The 7,582-nt window shown below is 44.7% G+C and overlaps 1 protein-coding gene across 1 annotated transcript in view; it reads right to left on the minus strand.

Moving 5' to 3' along the window:
• The window catches only part of ETNPPL (ethanolamine-phosphate phospho-lyase), a 397,476-nt gene that overhangs the window by 199,178 nt on the left and 190,716 nt on the right, over positions 1–7,582 (minus strand). The window lies entirely within an intron of this gene.

Genomic DNA, 7,582 nt, shown 5'->3' on the forward strand with positions numbered 1-7,582 from the left:
CCTCGCATAGTCAGGATATCAGAATATTACCTTTTAAGGCTGTGCTTTTCAAAAGAGCTTATGGGAGTGTGGCACCCGGACCGAGTCCTACCCCCACTGAAATGCATATTAATTTCCTGTCAACTTTCATGTGGGGGATCAAAACTCTCAGCTCTCACCGAATTTCCCCGGGAGTTTGGTGACTGTTGCAAAAATCCCGGCTCAAACCTCCTAGCTGTCACTCTCATTTCAGGGAGAATTGGGTGCCTATTGCGAAAATCCCAGGCTGAGCAGCCTGATAACTCCTGGCTTTCGGGGCACTGTGCATCCTACCAGAAAGCCGGCAGGAATTTCTGCTTTCCTGTGTGGAGGGTTTGGATGTCTGGGCCTTGGTTATATCCCTCAAGCTGGACTCGGGATTACCCGTTGGAGGTTTGGGGTGAGTTTACTTTGTTTCGGTATCAAGGAGAATCTACATCTGGGCAAGAGAAAGCAACATCTGATCCGGCCACAGCGAGCCGCTTCTGTGAGATAGGTGCTGGATGGAAGTTGCCCCCAAATTTGCAACAACAACAAGCAGCTCTTGTGAGATGGACGAATGGGTGGAGGTGACCAGGTCACAAACCTACATTCCCACTCCCTTCCGTGCCGGTGTCACACGGTGCCTTCCTCTTTCCCAGACCAAAAGCAACGTGTGCGTCGTTTCGTCCTAAATTTGCTGCGAGCGGATCTGTGAGCGGTGGCTTTGCAAGTCGGTGCAGAGCACAAGCAACTGCAGCCAGTGGGATGCTGCAGGGGCAGAAGTAGTCACCGGTACAAATCTAATTACAAGATTAAGGCTACCGTGTGGGTGTGTGCTCGCACGTGTGTCGGGGGGGTGCACGCCCCGCCGCGTGGGCGCGTGCAGATGGACGGCAATAAGGAGAGCGACAGCAGTAATGAGTTACTCGCCGAATAAACAAATCTGCTTCAGAGCAACGGCTCCGGATCTGGGATCTCGAGCTGGTTTTTATTTAGAAGAAATAATATTTGTGTATCGAACAAATAAAACAGCCCCGCTTGCCACCGCTCTCGGAGCATTGGTAATTACATGGATTTCTGGTCAGCCCTGTCATAGTTACTCCACTAAGTTGATTAACCTATATAATGAGAACAGGACTGTGACCAACACTGACCCCACATCAAAGGATGGTAGTGCTGCTGTGTGCTGACCTGAATTTTAATTGTTCGCTAGGTTTTGTAATTAAACCACAGATGTGTTAAAGAAGAGATTAGGCATTTTAGCTGGCAGTGCATGCATTTTCCCAGATGTGTCAATTGTGTATACTATAAAACGTCAGATGCCCGCCTCAATACGCAAATATCTAACGACATGCTGCTTCAGACATACCTAAAGCCTCTTCTTTTTTTTGTAACTCGATGTCTTAAAATTTAATTTATATGCTGAAACTTTTCTCTATACATTGCTGTGTGCCACCAAGGCTCTTGCATAAAGGTATATAAATAAATCAACAATGAATAAATTGGGACTTCAAGTGCCTGTGAAGCTCCCATAGGCTTATACACTCGGTCCTCAGAGTCCAAAAACGCTACCGCAGACAGATGTTTTTCCCTTCTTCAGGATCATCAGAGTGGTACATCTGTTGCTTCAGCCAGTGGCTATGCCAGACTCAAGAGAAAACACGCTGCTCCTTAAACGAAGACAACTATTAGAAATAAATTAGAACATCCAGAAAGCTTTCCGTGCCTCCCTTTGGCTGCAGCACGCTCCTCTGGAAGCCCTCGTCACATGAAAGAGCGGAACTGCGCTGCCCCGTTCCTCGCATCCCCTCCCTCTGCCTTTTTGCCGGAGAGGAGCACATGTGTCGAGCACTTCTGAGCCTTCCAGCACATGCTGCCATCCACCTCACGCACCCGTCCTCTTTGCGAGGAGGAGTGCAGCGTCTTTGCTGGCACAGCTCCCCAGCCTGCCTCGACCAGGCGGATGAGACGGAGCGAGAACCAAGCGGGTTGATCCAGAGTTGGGTGGGTTGCGCTGGAAGGGAACAAAGTGGGACAGGGAGCTGTGCTTCATTCATAACGTTTTGTCTGAGGCATATGGGAAGAATTAGGAGCTGCGTTTTCATCTCGACGAGCTGGGACTTGGGAGTGTGTACGGAGATTTATGCAAGAGTGTAAATTTGGTCTGAAACTATTTTGCTTTACTTTGCTCGTACTTCTTCCTGTGATTTAGTCTTCCTGTGATCCACCAGCAATGGGTGTCATGAGGACTCACAAAAAGTTATTGACTCTGTGGGTTTCGTTTTGAACAGAGAAATGACTGAAGAGCGAGCAAAACCCGGATTTCTTTCATATGAGAAGACTATTGTGTATGCAGAATAATGAGGGAAAGGTGACAAAATGTGGCAGGTTTGGTGCAGAGCAATCTCTGAGGTACCGACTGCTTCACACCTTAGGTAGCCAGCGTTCTTTGAACATGGACAATTTGCAGTTGTCTACTGATAATTGGAAAAAAAAATACTTTTGTATGTGGCTGTGTAACACAGGGATGTTGAGATAGTCCCAGTGTTTATTTAGTTTTGAAAACTGCAGGCTACAGGGGTATCTGTTTGGCACTTGAACAGCATCCTGTCCACATTGAGCTTAATGTTACGTTCACAACTTACTATCCAGAGACAGTCTCTGCTCTGTGTTTCTTTCCCATGGGCTGCCCAGGAATCCCAAAAGCATATCTGGGAAGATTTTCCTTTTAATGGGGGAATTGTTTGTTCAGCCAAGAAGTTGAGTTCACCAGCTGGGTGCATTTTGTTTCTTTGCCGTGTGCTCCAGTTCTGCTTGACTCTTGGAGCCCACGAGGCAAACTCAACATCACCTGGGCATGAACTTCTCTGCCTCTGTCCCACCTCAGGACACTGCCACCTATTTTGGTTGGTCCTGCCATGAGGGTAATTGCCATGTACTAGAGTTTGAAGAGCATTTCTATATATAGTAATAAAATTGGCATGCTGGCTTTTTTCTACCATTTTGCAGTAGTTACTCACTCATTTAAGCATGTGACCAGCCTTGAAAAAACAGTGAGTACTCCTGAATGCTGGCTGTTGGGCACTATTAAGAATGATGCCTTTATTACCAGGCTGGAATACACACAGGAACTTAGTTTTCTTTATCCAGAAGCACCCTCACCTTTAGAGACTCACCTTTACAGAAAAGAGTGCATCTGCAGTAGATGCCGCATCTACCCTTCTTGAATGCATTTGCAAGGATAGAGCGTTAAGTAATATAGCTGCTAGCTAAAGAAAATAATATAGCCCCACCAGAAATATTGATATGCGTATTCTTTACAAGTGCTGTACACACCTGCAAAAGCTGCTTTTAGATGGTAAATATGACTTCAAATTTTCCTCCTGTGTCTTAAGCTTGTGATGACAGAAGCCCGTGCAGTGCATAGTGATGCCTCCAAACTCAAGTATGTAACTATGCTAACAAAACAAAAATACCTGTTTTCTAGAAATCTCAAGCTCCGTGAAATAGATTTAAGGCTCTTAAATTGAGACAGCAGTATTCAAATAAAGTTAAATGGGGTATCCCAAGGTTGAAATCCTCATGTAGGAATTAATAGGGAAGAAAAGTCATAAACAAATTACTAAAATATAATTTAAAGGTAAATATGTTAATTTAAAATAACTTTCCATACTCATTTGAAAGATGTAATTTTGAGAGAGAATAACCAGTTTAAAATTAATATAATTTATTAACAATTAAAAATTATAACACAAGCAGAGGGAGGTTGGAGGTGAAATATTGAGTTTCCTTTGATAGGTAGAGTAATTATGAAGTATGCTTTTGAAGTTCAAGAAGAGAGCCTTAGGACACAACATTTTTTAAAGTAAAAATTGGCTTGCACTCTGTTCAAGTGATTTATTTTGCACTAAGAAATGGGTGTGAGACATGATGTGATTTAAAATGTCATCCCTTGATGGAACTGCTTGAGGGTGACATCATTTTTTTTTCTCTCTCTTTTTATTTATATATTTGGCTGCTTGATTTCTAAACTTCTCTATCTTAGGGAATCTACTGAAATTAAGTACCAATGAAAAAATTACCACACAACAACAACAACAGCAACAACAACAACCCATCAACACCCCTGTGCTCTTCCAAGTAAAACTTTCCCCTAAAGTTTAGGAAGCTAAAATCTAGACTCTGGAAGGAGACACTGGGAAGGCAGAAATTTTTCTGCTGCATCCTTGTCATCTGTGCCATTTACCTGATGGAACAGTACTTTTTCATACCCCCAAACACATACACATAACACATTGCAGGAGCATTGCTTCTCCTAAAAGCAGGCTGTCCCACACATCTCTGGATAGGAAGGACCACTCCCTTCTGTTTTCTGTTTTTAGGCAGGAGCATTTTTAAAATTTGGGACTGGACCTACAGATTTTCTTACAAATGACAAGCTTAGACCTTCCTTGCTCGAGTAAGTGGACTTGTGCTTGTCCAACCTCATCTTCTATGATCGTGTGACCAGAGTGGTAGATGAGGGAAGGGCTATTGATGTAGTCTACTTAGACTTCAGCAAAGCCTTTGATATGGTTTCCCACAGTATTCTGGGGAAACTGGCTGCCCATGGCCTGGACAGATAAACTCTTCTCTGGGTCAAGAACTGGCTGGAGAGCTGTGCCCAGCGGGTTGTGGTTAATGGAGGTAAATCCAGCTGGTGTCCTGTTACAAGGGGTGTCCCCCAGGGGTTGGTACTAGGGCCTATCTTGTTTAATATCTTTATTGATGACCTGGGTGAGGGGACTGAGTGTACCCCCAGTTACTTTACAGATGATACCAAGTTGGGAGGTCGTGTCGATCTGCCTAAGGGTAGGGTAGCCCTTCAGAGGGATCTGGATAGCCTGGACTGCTGGGCTGAGGTGAATGGGCTGAGGTTTAATAAGGCCAAGTGCTGGGTCCTGCACTTTGGCCACAATAACCCCATGCAGCGCTATAGACTTGGGGCAGAGGGGCTGGAAGACTGTGAAGAGGAAAGGGACCTGGGAGTGTTGATCAATGCTCGGCTGAACATGAGCCGGCAGTGTGCTCAGGTGGCCAAGAAGGCCAAAGGCATCCTGGCCTGTATTAGGAATAGCGTAGCCAGCAGGAGCAGGGAGGTGATCGTCCCCTGTACTCAGCTTTGGTGAGGCCACACCTTGAGTACTGTGTTCAGTTTTGAGCCCCTCACTACAAGAAGGACATTGAGGTGCTGGAACGTGTCCAGAGCAGGGCTATGAAGCTGGTGAGGGGCCTGGAGCACAAGGCCTGTGAGGGGCGGCTGAGGGAGCAGGGGGGGTTTGGGCTGGGGAAGGGGAGGCTCGGAACAGGCCTCATTGCTCTCTGCAACTGCCTGAAGGGAAGGGGTGGGGAGCTGGGGGCTGGCCTCTTCTCTCAGATAACTAATGATAAGACTCGAGGAAATGGCCACAAGTTGTGCCTGAGGACATTTAGAGTAGATATCAGGAAAAAAAAAAGAGTGGTCAGGTGCTGGAATGGCCTGCCCCGGGGGTTGGTGGAGTCACCGTCCCTCACAGTGTTCAAGAAGCTCCTGGACAAGGTGCTACGAGATATGCTTTAGTAGCTCAGTGGGTAGTATTGGTGATAGGAGGACGTTTGGTCTAGATGATCTTGTAGGTCCTTTTCAACCTTGTGCTTCTATGATTCTATGACTTCCTCCTGTGACGTAACAGATGGAGGAATTGACCCAAATTGTGTGAAATGAGGGAGGCCTAAGCATTACATGACCTACATGGTAACTGGTTGAAATTGTGACCTCCATGACAAGTTTGCTTGTCATGGAAGAGGCAGAGCTGACTGTTGTGTCAAAGGGCTGAATGGCAGAGGTGGTTCTATGGCCAAAATCTAGCCTTGCTTACTTTGCAGACCTACGTCTTCTAAAGCCTTTGCTTAAACAACAGCATTTTTATATGCCTTGCTGACAGCCCTGGTGCTTTTTGTCATAAATCTCACAACTTTTGTTCAAAGCCTTTGGTTTTGGAGACAAGGGATTTATGTCAGAATCTCATAGATTTTTCTTCATGGCGAATCTCATAGTGTGTTGCCTACTGCTAGTTGAATAGGTCTTCCTTAAAACTAAATTTCTAGCCTCCAGGTTTGCAACAGAAGAGGCTTGGCAAGATAACTGGCATACATCCTAAGGGTCAGAAATGAGAACACCTCCAATGCATTATTATTATTTTCAAAATCACCTGGTAGAAACCAGGTCTTGCAGCTTTCAGGGTGAAAAGTCTGAGCCATGAATTTTTCACCACTTCGTACTACAAGCAATTCTGCTGTTACTTGAGGAAATCAGACCAAAGAACATCAAAGCTTCCTTTTTTTTTTTTTTTTTTTTTTCTTTTCTTTTTTTTTCCTGTGATTTCCTGGGTAGCACTACACATGCATGCAGCCCACAGAGCCTTTGCAGTGGGGCCACCCTTCTGAGGGACACCAGGCTGATGACAGCCACACCACTGTGCCTTGATGGTGGTGCACAATGCTCTGCCAAGTTGATATGTACGCACTCAGCTGCTCTGCCTGGTGCCTCCCAGGAACTAGGGGGCTTGGGGATTTCTGTGGAGCCCATCACAGTCTTTGGATGTGCCTTAATGGCACAAACATCTGGATGCATATTAGCTCTGTTGGGTTGATGTAGGGGACATCCACCTGTACTTGCTACCTACAGAAATCACAACCACATTAGAAACAAAGAAAAAAAACCCAACCAATAAATAAAAAACATTCAAGTTTCACGCTGATACGTTCTGGGAAGCCCTTAAACACAGTTGCTCTTGTCTCTCTGAGCTCCACCAGCTCTGCAGGGCTGAGTGACTAAAAACCAGGGGAATGTATTTCATCACCAGCATGAATAAATTATAACTGAATACACACAGGGCACAGATCTGCCAAGCTAGAGAAGCCACTTTTTTCTTTGTCACTTTTCAAATAAAATTGCCATCTAATCTAAAATACAGCAGTCTTGCTGAAAGTCTGTGAATTCTCTTTGTATGAGGAACTGTAGCAAAGTTCATAGCCAGACTTGTTATAAAAACACAGAAGTTAAAAATAACTGTGCAATCAAGGAGCAGAATCCATCTCTAAATGGGTGGCCCAGTTTGCTCTCACATTCAAGTATTGTAAACAAAAATCAACCCTTGTCTCTTTAGGCTGATGATGATAGCTTTTTTTCCTTGCCATGGGGAAATGTTCGCTCTTCCCTATCATCTGACAACTCTTGACTGTTTTCATGATCTTTGTTTGTTCAGGAAAGATCTGTGTCAACAAAGTACCAACATCATTTTGACTGCAAGCAGCACAAAATTGGGAAGGTGTTTCCAATGGAGGAGAGGGAGCAATTTTTATTTTTTATTTTGTTATATTTTATATTTTTATTTTTTGCTGAATATTGGACAGGTTTCTACAGATACCTTGCAACGAGCTTGCTACAGTTCTCTTTTAGGCCTTATGCAAAACTTTACTGCTCCATTTAGCAGGCAAAACTGCTGCTACATTGGAAGACTGATTGCCTCTTGGTGCCACTCTGACAGTCATTAGGCCTACA

Source organism: Anas acuta, chromosome 4 (assembly GCF_963932015.1).
Source record: "Anas acuta chromosome 4, bAnaAcu1.1, whole genome shotgun sequence".
Lineage (NCBI taxonomy): Eukaryota > Metazoa > Chordata > Aves > Anseriformes > Anatidae > Anas > Anas acuta.